This window comes from Nansenia antarctica, assembly GCF_963989245.1.
Source record: "Nansenia antarctica genome assembly, chromosome: 1".
Classification (NCBI taxonomy): Eukaryota; Metazoa; Chordata; class Actinopteri; order Argentiniformes; family Microstomatidae; genus Nansenia; species Nansenia antarctica.
Window position 1 is genome coordinate 67828527 of NC_137674.1, and position 12500 is coordinate 67841026.

The window sequence follows — 12500 nt, forward strand, 5'->3', positions numbered from 1 at the left end:
GTGATCTGACACACTCCAGACACAACGGATGGCGAACCAAAACACACTTGAGGGGAGAGACGAGAACTTTCTACACAGGGAGGAACGGTGTGTGTGTGTGTGTGTGTGTGTGTGTGTGTGTGTGTGTGTGTGTGTGTGTGTGTGTGTGTGTGTGTGTGTGTGAGGAAAATAGCAAGGAAGATGAATCCCCAAAATATCCCTCTCTATCTGTGATGTGGAAAGTGACAACTGCAATACCTTTGGTCTCTGTCGGCGGCTGCAAAAATAGCTTTCAATAATGTATTAGGAGGAGGAGAGCAACCATGAGCTGATATCTGCTGAGAGGAAGCTCTGTTCCACGCGCACATGCACGTGCACGGGCGCGCGCACACACACACACACACACACACACACACACACACACACACACACGCACACACGCATGCACGCACGCACACACACACACACACACACACACACACACACACACACACACAAGCACACACGCACGTCCTATTCAATTTAATGCCTTTCGCTATATGACTTATGCGGGGTACACACATAAGGATTTTCAAAATCTTAACTGATTTCTTATCTGAGACAGACCCCACACATGAAGATAAACATTCTTGGATTGAACAGCCTTGATCGTATTGTGTGTGGTGTGCGCCGATTTTCCCATTTCAGCACTCCACAGACATAAAGATTTTCGTTACGACAGACTCCAGACTCTCTAGAGCCAGAGTTCCCGAAGCCAGAAATCTCGCGTGAACCCATCCTTTTAATATTGCCTTTAAATGACAAAATAATTAAATTAAGATTATATAATGATTTAAGCACTTTGAGCCGCAACGTTTGCAGGAAAAGCGCTATACAAATAAAGTTATTATTATTATTATTATTATCTAACGTGGTACCCTGACTGACCTGTACGAGGCAACCATGTGCGACAGGGCAAATAAAGTGCCGAATAACGAAAAGAAGAAGTCAGCTTGCTTCTTGATTGGCTACATTCCATCCACGTCATAGTCGGACTCACGAGCAGGGTTGCCAGATGGGAATTACATTTTCCACCCTAACCACAGTCTAAAACCGCTAATTCCACCCAAAAATCTGGCAACCCTAGGATTTCTGGTCGTAAGTATTGAACACATTTGACATTTACGATTGCCGGCCACAACCATTTTCCGAGCAGGTTGTCGGGAGAGATTGACTCTTAACACACCTCACACCACAGGATTTTGTTATAGGAAAATCTTTAGAGCCATCTGATAATCGGGCGTTTTCTGTCTTTGGTCGGAAGGGGGAAAATCGGGCCAAAATTGGCCAGAAAATCCTTATGTGTGTATCCCGCATTATGAGTATTTTCTGTCTTCTTCATATTGTCACAGCAGATTCCTGACAGATGCTCCAGTGCCCACGGAGGCGTGACTCATTCCCGGGAGCCCGCCTGGCACAGGGCAGCCATTGGTCCGTACCTGCGAGAGTAACCTCCATGTAATGACACAGACTTTTAAGTGCCTTGGCCAACAGAGCGTTCATGTGAGACTGTGTGAGAGTTTAATTTATTGCGTGCCTGAATGTGATAAGTGGCAATCTCAGTGTCGCTTTGAATCCCCTCAAGTCCACTCAACGGATCAAAGACAAGAGTGACAGTTTGAGAGGATCTTATAAGATGGAAATGAAACTGATTTCCAGTCAGCTATCAATTATGATGACATATACATATTATATATCTGTTCAAAAAGAAATCCAAAAACATTTCTGCCATCTTTCAACTTTGGGTTTCTTGACTGGCGTGTGACGACATTGTGACATTGCACCAGATATCCATGGCTTGAATACTCACCCATTACTCCACCCATCACATAGTCAACAATGATAACTGCAGTTGATCAATTGCCACTGTTATCACCCCTCTCCAGCAGAGGGCACTCAAGCTACCTGCTACAGCTGACCTACCTCTCAGAAGCTGGCTGTAACATTACTGATGTTCTATTTGAGTCCTGGACAAATGGACGACTCTGTAGGATGGTGTACCACTACATGCTTAAAGCTACAGGCTGGCTTTGAAGTGAAATGACCAATACAGGTATTATACACTGAATACATAAGGAATGTCACTGGGTCTTGTTTTTGTGTAATATGCAAGCTCATGTCTTCTCTGAAGACTAACTTGAAACGACCTGCCTGCGTGAATTAAGTTAGAACAACCTTTGTTCTGAGATTGTTTTCATATCATGGGATGTTGACCTTTTAGTTGTGTATAATTACTCTATTTTAAGAAAGGCACAGAGACAGACTACTAATTGTTATTCCCTTCTTGCTTCCTCTTCTCCTCTTCGCTTCACACTTCCTCTCCTTTCTTCCAGGAGTCCTCCTGTGAAAGGAAAATAAAGGATATTATGAAACGTTTGGGAGTGGGAAGGGATAGATTTCACTCTTGTTGTCGAGGTGCTTACCATCCTCCCACTCATTCGCTCACCTGTAGTCTGCAAATTAGGTACGTTTCGTACTAGCTGTTATTCACAGACATCTTAAAAATCATTTAGAGACATTTTGAACCACACACTTTGAAAGTGTGTTTCCATAAACCAACTAACCTGTGTACCTTACCTTGTATGCTCGTCTACCAATCAGATGATTCATGTGGACTCATAATATGAGTTCATTGACTCATTTTCATCTATCTGTATTGCTAAGTGCCCGCAATGAGCAACTTAACATGGCCTGGAGAGTGCTTTTTGTGTCTGCCCCATCTCTAGAGGTATGTGTGGTGTGGTTAGAAAATACAGCTGTCAAAACATGCGTATGATTTGGATAAATGTGGGAGTTTGACTGTTGCTTGTCTGGGTGTCTTTATTTGACATGTTCACTGATCCTTTGTTAAGCTAAATATGAATATGATCTGTTCATCTCTTGACAGATATTCGCCTTGTGGAGGTGGGTTCAGGCATACAATACAGTGCAGTAGATATTTCAGAAATTGTGGCCTTTTTACGTTTTTTTGCCCCCGAAAAAAGATCACACAGATCATCGTCTTATGTGAAAGTGAAAGGAGTTCCAGGAAGCTCTGTAGTACATTTTTCGTCATCGTTTAGATAATTAGCCTCAATTCAAAAAAACACTGTGTCATTCAGGTCTTTTGTTTTTGGCAAAGCCACCCCTTCTGTACTAGTCTAACATATTCCCATTGCCCCCCTTTTTTCTCTCTCCTCTCCTCCAAACTTGCTGTTTTGTGTGGCTTTGTCCTGTAAACTGTGTGTTAGGTCAGATTAACAAATGGTAGGCCCGGTGGTGGGCTGAATAACAGCATTAACCAGAGCACAATGGGAGCGTGGGACTAAGCCCTTTTACAACCTGTCAGACAGGCGAGGGGTTGATGTCATCCTCTGACTCAGGCTGTTACCGCCACCACTGTCACCCTGCTATCCCAACGCCATCAGCACACCGCAGGAATCACTCACCCCCACCCGCTAATGTCTCTCTCTCTCTCTCTCTCTCTCTCTCTCTCTCTCTCTCTCTCTCTCTCTATCTCTCTCTCTCTCTCTCACTTCTCCCTCTCTCTCATCTTCTTCTCTCTTAAAAAAAAAAACTCCATGACCCAACATTTGCACGGTCATCCGTCTTACAACTGTATCACGTTTTAACTTTGTACGGTTTTACTTTGTAAGGTTTAAGTTTGTAAGGTTTAAGTTTGTATGGTTTAACTTTGTAAGGTTAACTTTGTACGGTTTAACTTTGTAAGGTTTAACTTCGTAAGGTTTTACTTTGTAAGGTTTAACTTCGCAAGGTTTAACTTTGTAAGGTTTAACTTTGTAAGGGGAAAAGTAGAATGGAATGACATCACCTAGTTAGTCACTAGCCAGGCACTGTTCAGTCATGTCACACTCAATAGGAGAGAGGTTGGTCACATGTCTCATGTTGGCATTCCTGGTAGTAGATGCTACAAAAAGGCCCAAGCAACAAGCAACAGGGCGATAATGATTTCACTGAACCTTATGATGAAAACTAAATTTTGATCAGCGTGGTTTAGGACAGTGGGAAAAAATGCATTGATTTCTCTGTCAAAACATGTTGTGGTGACGTCTGCTTAAATGCATACTTCTCCAAAATAGATTTGTGGGTTAGGAGTTAGAGATCTCCACCCTAACCGGTATGTCAGCTGAGCGGTGGAGAGTGGACACTCCACATTCTTGCGTTCCTGGTTCAGTCGATGTACAGTATGGGGCAGTGGCTCTGATTGGTTGTTGACACCACGGTGACCTTTCACAGCACATCGTACAGCAACCAGGAACATCATCCTGACTTTACATCAACATGATACAAGTTGGCATACAACATTCATTTCTAGATCGTATGCTCCAAAAGAAAGAAGTGTGTCTGTATATAGTGGCTGTATTTTTTCATCAAATACAGTTTCCAGAATTGTTATGTATAATTTAGGCCTATGGGCCACAGCCTTGGTGTTCTCCTCCCCACCCACTGCACTTGGCCTTGACACGGGGCCTCCACCACCACACAGCCTCCAACATGGCTCTCCCATATCCCGGATGAACTTACAAATTAGAATTTAGAATTTTGTCATTTAGCAGACGCTTTTAATCCAAAGTGACTTTACAATTACGAATTACAGGGACATTCCTCCCCCTGGAGTAACAGAGGGCTGAGTGCCTTGTACTCAAGGGCACACTAGTGCTGGTGTTCCCAGGAGGGATTTGAGCTCACAACCTTCTGATCACCCTACCTACCCAACCAACTCACTATTCACTAGACCACTTACTTCCCCATGTTGACTTTCTCGCCCCCACCCCCCCCCCCCATGATGGGTCTGTGTGATGCTGTGGAGGTCTGGTAGAGGCGAGGCAGCTGCTGCTAACAGGGTTTAAGCCCCCCAGGTCCCCTCTGAGGGAGGCAGCCTGCGTTAAAAGACCCTGGCCCCCGCCCAGCTCTGCAGCAGTTGACCCCCCCCCCCCCCCCGTCCTAGAAACAGTTGCTGTTTTTACGTGATTAGTGGCGGAGCTGCAGAGAGAGTCATTGTTATTTATACTGTGCAGTACAACGCAGTAGTACGACGCTGAGCCAATATCGCTCTCTGTGTTTGTTTCAGGCTCCGCCACAGAGATCAAGGCCGATGAGGGATTCTGGAACGGTTTGCTTGCGTTAAAGCAAAGGTTATCGCATTATGTTTGGGTTTAAACTGAAAGAAAATAGAAACATCTGATGAAAACAGGGATTCTATTGGTTCCTGAATATAAATAAAGAGAGGACTGCACCTCATCTGATACCTTAAGTCCAGTTAATCCACCCGTGTGTAAGACATGCTTCCATTCTGGGAGAAGGTCAACATTAAATTAGGTTCGCACTGCGGGCAACATGACAAAATGTGTTATTCTTGAGATTGTTATCTCGTATTTCAACGAAGCATGAGTTACAGCAATATAGTATGCACACACAGTACGGTATGTCATTGTATATATCAGTCCCTATATCAAGGGTCCATTTTAGAGTCATTACATCATGGGCTTCATGCAAGCATGCTTAAAGTGTATGTGTGTGTGTGTGTGTGTGTGTGTGTGTGTGTGTGTGTGTGTGTGTGTGTGTGTATATACGTGTGTGTGTGTGTGTGTGTGTGTGTGTGTGTGTGTGTGTGCGAGAGAGAGTGTATGTGTGAGAATGAGAGAGTGAGTGTGTTTGTGTTTTTCTTCATTATTAAGAAAACAATATTTGGCAGTTGCTAAGTGACTGTGAGGGTGATTCACCCCCTCTTCAGGCTAAAGGACATGCCAGCTTGCATGAATAATACTCAGCAGACTGGCCCATCTCAGGGAAAATAGGGTTGTTATGAATACAGTGATGGAGCTGCTATGGCTAGATGTAAACCATGCGTTCCCCTAAGAATCTGACAGCCAATGGCCTGGGCTCAGGGACGGTGCAATGGTGGCGGTCTGGGGGAGACATCTTGTCCTTTTACAATAGCAAATCATTTATTACATTTTGTAAAAACAATACAAGATGGGGGTCACAAGTTTTGTAGATGCCCAGTTATAGCTTACAATATTTTGTACAACACAGTTTATACAATCAAAGCTACACAGAGTGCTGATGGGATGAATGCAGTGGGTTGTGTCAGACCTCGAAAGCTCCCTGAAAATAAGAGGAACATTCAATGTGTAAGTGTTAATAAATTACATGTTTTTATTATCAAGTCCTCCCATTAAAAGACGTCTGATGTTGTAATAAGGGAGTACCGGTAACTGTAAGTGAATGGCTGAAGTGCCTCTGATAATTCAATCCAACCTACAGTAAAGCTTTTGAAATGAATTTGAAATGGTGATAAAAATGGAAGTAATGGATAATGACCCTCATCAAGCTTCAGGAGATTAGATTCGTTTTTCAGTCCATCCCACCATTCCCTCCACCCTCTTTCCAAATCCATGATCTCACTCTTCACAAGAGTGCTGTGTTGCCCTGTAAGTGACTCAAATCTGATGAATATGCAGAGAGTTATGGGGGCATAGGTCAACAGACTGTTGAATCTTTGGCAGTGTCTCTCCTTCGCCATCACTGGACATGTTTCTTTTCAAGCTGTTGAGTCTGCAATATGCCCATCTGTGCACTTTTCTCCCTCGGAAACTCTGGAAGCAGAAGAATCTCGCTGTCTCCTAAATCCTCAGCATTGCAGAGGAAGTGACATGAATATAATGGCCGGATGGACAAAGAATATCAAGAGAGGATGAGGTTCAGTTGTATATGCTATATACAGTAGGTTTAATAATTAGAGAATGTCAATGTCTTTATTTTAAAACCTTTTTCTTCTGGCATTATCTAATAAATTAATATGTATGTCAACCTGTCGCCGAGGTTACATGAGGTTAAGTTCTTCCTGTACTCTGAATGTGACAGGTTGCGTCAGCCAACGTTTTGGTGAACACAGGAAGTGGTTTGGGTCTTCCTCTAGTTCAGGGCCAGAAAATACCACAGCACGAGCTGTCAGACTTTCCATACGCAGAGTGGGAAAAAAAACAGCAACCCCATATCGCCCTGTTTAGTATCAAAGTTTGACATTATCTGGTGGTATCATATCGTGGCTGTCATCTGCAAACGGAAACATGTGGTTTCATTTAGTCATGCTTTCCAAGCCTTGACATTAAAAAAGGTATAAAAGGTACTCTCATTCAAATGAGTCTCAACCCAGTCTGTACCTCAATAGTTTGCGTTCACTTCAACTAATTTGAACTATAACCTTTTCAACCTTAGCCTTAGCCCACTATGCCATGGCATGGTGTTTTACCATGGTGTTTTAGCAGGTCCATGGTGGTGCACTGAAGTCATTGTGATTGGTCATTGATATTGATATCAAAGTTGGTATCTAAGGTACGTATATCTAAGGTTGGTATATAAGTTGGTAGCTCATCACAAGTTTCTCTATACTTATACACACATGTGTATACATGTGTATATACAGTATGTGTATGTGTATACATGTGTATATATGTGTATGTGTATATATGTGTATATATGTGTATATGTGTATACATTGTGTATATAGCGATGTCATCATATGACTAAGATCCATCACTCAGTTAGGGAGTTTTATGAACAATAACAATAATTCCCCTGATGTTCCCCTTTCATATCAACATTGTATTAACACGTTTTTAGATCATAATCCAACAATTGCTTTGTATTTTAGTGAGGTGTGTACTAATTTCCTTTACAGAACCAAACTGTTATGAAATACTGTACCCAGATAATATTGGTGATAATGAGCACTTAACAGTAACCAAATCATGAGGGTTGTAATAATTAACAAGAACATTGAAATGAATCCTCAATAATGTACCGTAATTGAATTGTGTGGGAATACAACAGGAATGTTTCCTACGGGTGTTCTTGCTCAGAATAAGTGGTGGTTCTTAAGATAAACCAGGCGTTTACATTATCCAAAAGCTGTATATTGGAATTTCCCCATCTTTAATCTACATTGGTTTAACACTCCCCTAAATTACTGTATCGCCAAAAAATATACAGTTGAAAAATAGATGCATTTTGTGCTGTGCTGGAATCAAATGGATTTTTTATTTTTTGAAAATACAGTTTTTCTCAATTGCTAAAACACATTTCACAAAACCTTCCTCCATTTTCCCAAAACTCTAAACACAACACACATTTCTAAAGCTACATAAACAAAACCACACCTTCTCTCTTCAAAACTCAAACTTTCACACCAAAACAGCTGCTCAAAGCCTGCAAAAATGTAAACACTATATGCATCATTACAGACTACAACAAAACAACTGAAAACACAATGTTCAGTGTGTGAGAATGTTCTTTTTTTCCACAACTGCCAAAGCACATTTTTAGAAACCTTACAGTATCTGTTCTCAGAATATATCACTGTAGAGTATTGGGCATTCATAGATTTGTGTGTTTCATATGAACAGTATGTAAATCTACAGAAAATACAGTATGTATGTTACGGTACATGTGGGAATACGGTAAATGTGGGAAAACTAGGGTTAGGGTTAGGTGCTAGGGTGACTTGGTACATGCTGGCATGTCTAACCCTAACCCTAACCTTAACCCTAACCCTACCCCTAATCCTAACCCTAACCTTAACCCTAGCACCCTAGCACCTAACCCTAACCCTAGTTTTCCCACATGTACCGTAACATGTACACTACTGTACTGTATCACAACTCAATGCAAACACTACAGAGGATCCATTACACACAACAATACTCACTGAAAACAATGTTCAGGGTGTGATGTTTATTTATTTATTTATTTATGGAACTATACCCACACACACACACACACACACACACACACACACACACACACACACACACACACACCACAATCATTTGCAACAAGTGTCTTACATTTTGAGTCGTTATGTTTAATGAATGAAGCTAGGTGTGTTCATTGTGTTCAAATTTTGCTGACTGTGGCAAGCATTTTGCATCACATGAGCTTTAATTTGAGAATTTGAGCAGAGTTTTTTGCAACTTGTGTTTTAGCAAGACAAAATGTGTTTAGACTTATGAGAAAAGGAGGATTGTGTTTTGTGAATTGTGTCTTCATGTGAAATGTGTTTATGGTTTTGGCAAATGGGAGCTAGTTTTATTAAATGTGTTTAGAGAACTGGTCATTTGGTTTAGAGAATTGGCTTTTGTGTTTTAGCAATTGGGAAAAACTGTAACTACCGTAGATTTCTTGTTGTTTGCTACAAGATGTTACTGGACTTCACATGTGCAAGACAATCATTCAATAAAGTATATACGTTTGTCTAGGTTCAACAAGAATAACTTAACTATCAACCTTTCCTTCCATAGGCCAATTTGACCCCTGACATCATCCACCATTAGCTCAACACCAATGACCTATTTCAGTCCATAGTTTGAAACCAGGCAAAACTGGTTTGGTTTGCATAACCACATCATCTATGTTGTCATTGTTTGCATGCATCTACAAAGGTAAACGTGGATGAACCTGACATTTCAGAAATCAGAGGTTGTCAGACGTTGTTGTTATGGAAGTTTTGGACAAAACAACAAGCAAGCAATTACAAGCCTGTGAAGAAAACCAAAATACTACATAGTCATAGCTGAATGAAATCTTTCTGATCTTTTTTCGACACCTTGTTAATGTTACAACCATGAAGAATGTCCCACATCCAGCAGACTGTGATCACACCGTCACCAACCGTCGTAGTTATTTCAATATCTACTGTTAGCATTCATTTGAAGGTTACGTAAATCTGAGCATGTTGCCTTTCTTTAGCACTTACAGCAGAAGCTCCTTATTTCAACCCTGAGTATAATGTCAGGTGACATATTTTGAAAGAGAAATGTTAATATTGATAAAAACAACGTAACACCAAATGCTTTATTGGATAGTAGCCGGGTCTTCCTCACCCAAGGGTTGAGCCTCAACCCTGGGCAAGGCCTGTCAGTTTACCCTTCCTCAGGAATGATACCAGAGTATCTGAGAATTTAATTTGGATGAGCTTTGATCAGCTGCACCCACACATTTATAAATACCCCTCTGTGCAGCGGCTAAGAATAGAAGCAATAATAAATGTCCTGCATTGTTCAAGGCTGCCGACGGGTATAAATAGATAGCTCAGATGTTATTTGGGCTTTGATATTGGTGAGACCCTTTCACCACGGCATGTGTCCTGTCTTATGGGAACGTGATGTCAGCCAACTTGGCACTTTCTCAATGGGGCAGGAGCCAGAGAGTGCTCCTTACCACCAATGATATTACCACACATCGTTCAGACGCCCCGGGGGTCACTTTTGTTGTGCACACAGAGAACATGAGAATGAGAACAGCTTTCTTTGCATTGACAGGTTTGATTGTCTTTGTTTTGACCTGCTCTAACCTGTCTTGGCATGAGCAGCCAGCTTTGTAGGCTACAGTGGTTATAGCCTACAAGCTGATTATGTTGAATCAAACCAGAGTTGTTATGACATTCAGTTGGATTCCACTTTTATGAGAAGCCTTGATTGATTCATGAAATGAACATACCCCTTGTGGCATCTTAGTATAATATTATGTAAGAATAATAAACCGTAGAAGACATCTACATTTACATCTACATCTACATAATAATAATAATAATAATAATAATAATTATTATTATTATTATTATTATTATGACAACAATAATATTAATATTAATAAGAGTAATAATACTAATAATACTAATAACAATACATATTTAAATAAATAAAACATATTTTCTAGGGTATTGGTTCAGGTTCAGCAGGACTTTTGCGACCATAATTTGCAAGTACTTAAATGGCTAGAATATGCTCCATCGACTTTGAAGAGATACAGGTTATCTCACAGTGGTGTTCAAGGGTAAACTATTAAGGATCATGGGTCTCTGAGATCACAAGGCTACCACCCTTTGACACCTGTGGTGTAATTATCCTAAAATAATGATAGGCGGAAAAATAAGATTTACACTGTCGCCTACATGGCTTGAGCAGATCCCTTGAGACATCCCTTACCATACTACCTAAGATATTTCCACCATAATATGCTACTAGTGAGTAGGCTGCATACAGAGACGCACTTTCCAGGGGAGCACAGAGTCACATCTTCACTGTGGTCTACGGTTATTTCTCTCTTCCTCATTTCGTCTATAGAGCCGTTTGATTGGCTGCCAATGACATCATCACCCCCGACTCTCCTACATGGGACTCTGAGCTTTGTTCATCCGACAGTCCTGCCTCGGAAAGCTGACTTAACACCCTAACTCCCACCCACTACTGGGTTGGCTCTTACTGTACAAAACGTGTGAATTTAATATTAATGAAGTCGTGTTCATTGGCTCCTACCGGTGTCAATCCCAGAGTGCTACTTGTGTAGGTTGGCTGACCCCCTTGTATATGATTACTGGGGACCCGGGCTGAAAGTAACAATGTTGCGGATCCACGGCAGTGGGACAGGCTGAATGGACTCAACGTTACCAGCAGGAGCGAATACATTTGGTCTATAATCAACCGGAGCGCAACAATATAACAATATATTCGCTTACAAAAAAATGTGAGTAAACTTTTGGGATCATTCTATTGATTTAAACTGTTTACAGTGTACAAACAAGTCGTTTATAAAATAAACGAGCAGCTCTCACATAAATAACCAACATTCATCACAGCCTACACAGTCATCATGAACAGTCCGGATTATAAGTATACTATTATAGCCCAGCAGTGCGACTAAACAACACATTATTTGAAGGAATTTCGTAACTAGTACCCGTCGTTTAATATTCTGAAATTATGTTACCTCTGTCAGACGATGAACTGTTGGTTTAGGCGACTCTGCATCTATGTGAACAAGTCTGGGATAGAGTGGATAGATATGTTGTTAATATCCACGCAATAAACTATCACTATAAATGTTGCATTGCTACTTCTGGGGGTGATGGAGATGTCAGCTGTGTGCACCAGTGTGGTGTCTTTGGACATTTTAGTGGACATTCACTGTGCGCCGAAGTCGCCTATAATAATATTCTCAGCACGTCCTCATGCCGGTTTCTTGAATGAATGTTGGATGTTACCCCACCTGAATTTTTTTCTTTCCAACACTGTAACAGTTGTTGAAACAGCTAGGTGTAGAGGATGCATGGGTCGAGCGGTGAGCTATGGCCGTAAATTCATAACGGGTTATATGGTTTATTTAATTTATTGAACATTAAACAGCCAGCCCTCCTCCTGTCCCCACGGCAGCTCCAGATGTGGAGGGAGAGACTGAGAGACTGAACTGAACTGCGGCGTAGCAGCTTCAACGTGATGCAGTATTTTGTCTTTTTTGTCACTCTCAGGTTCAAGGCTTCATTGAACCGCAGCGTGAAACGCCAATTGCCCAGATATTTGGTCTGGGAAGTTCAATCCCCATGTGACCACGGCTGTCATGCCTATTTGTGAGGATTATATTCATTATCTACGCTTATGATCTGATTCGATTTCATGGGCCTCTGACTGAGTATCCCGCCGCCC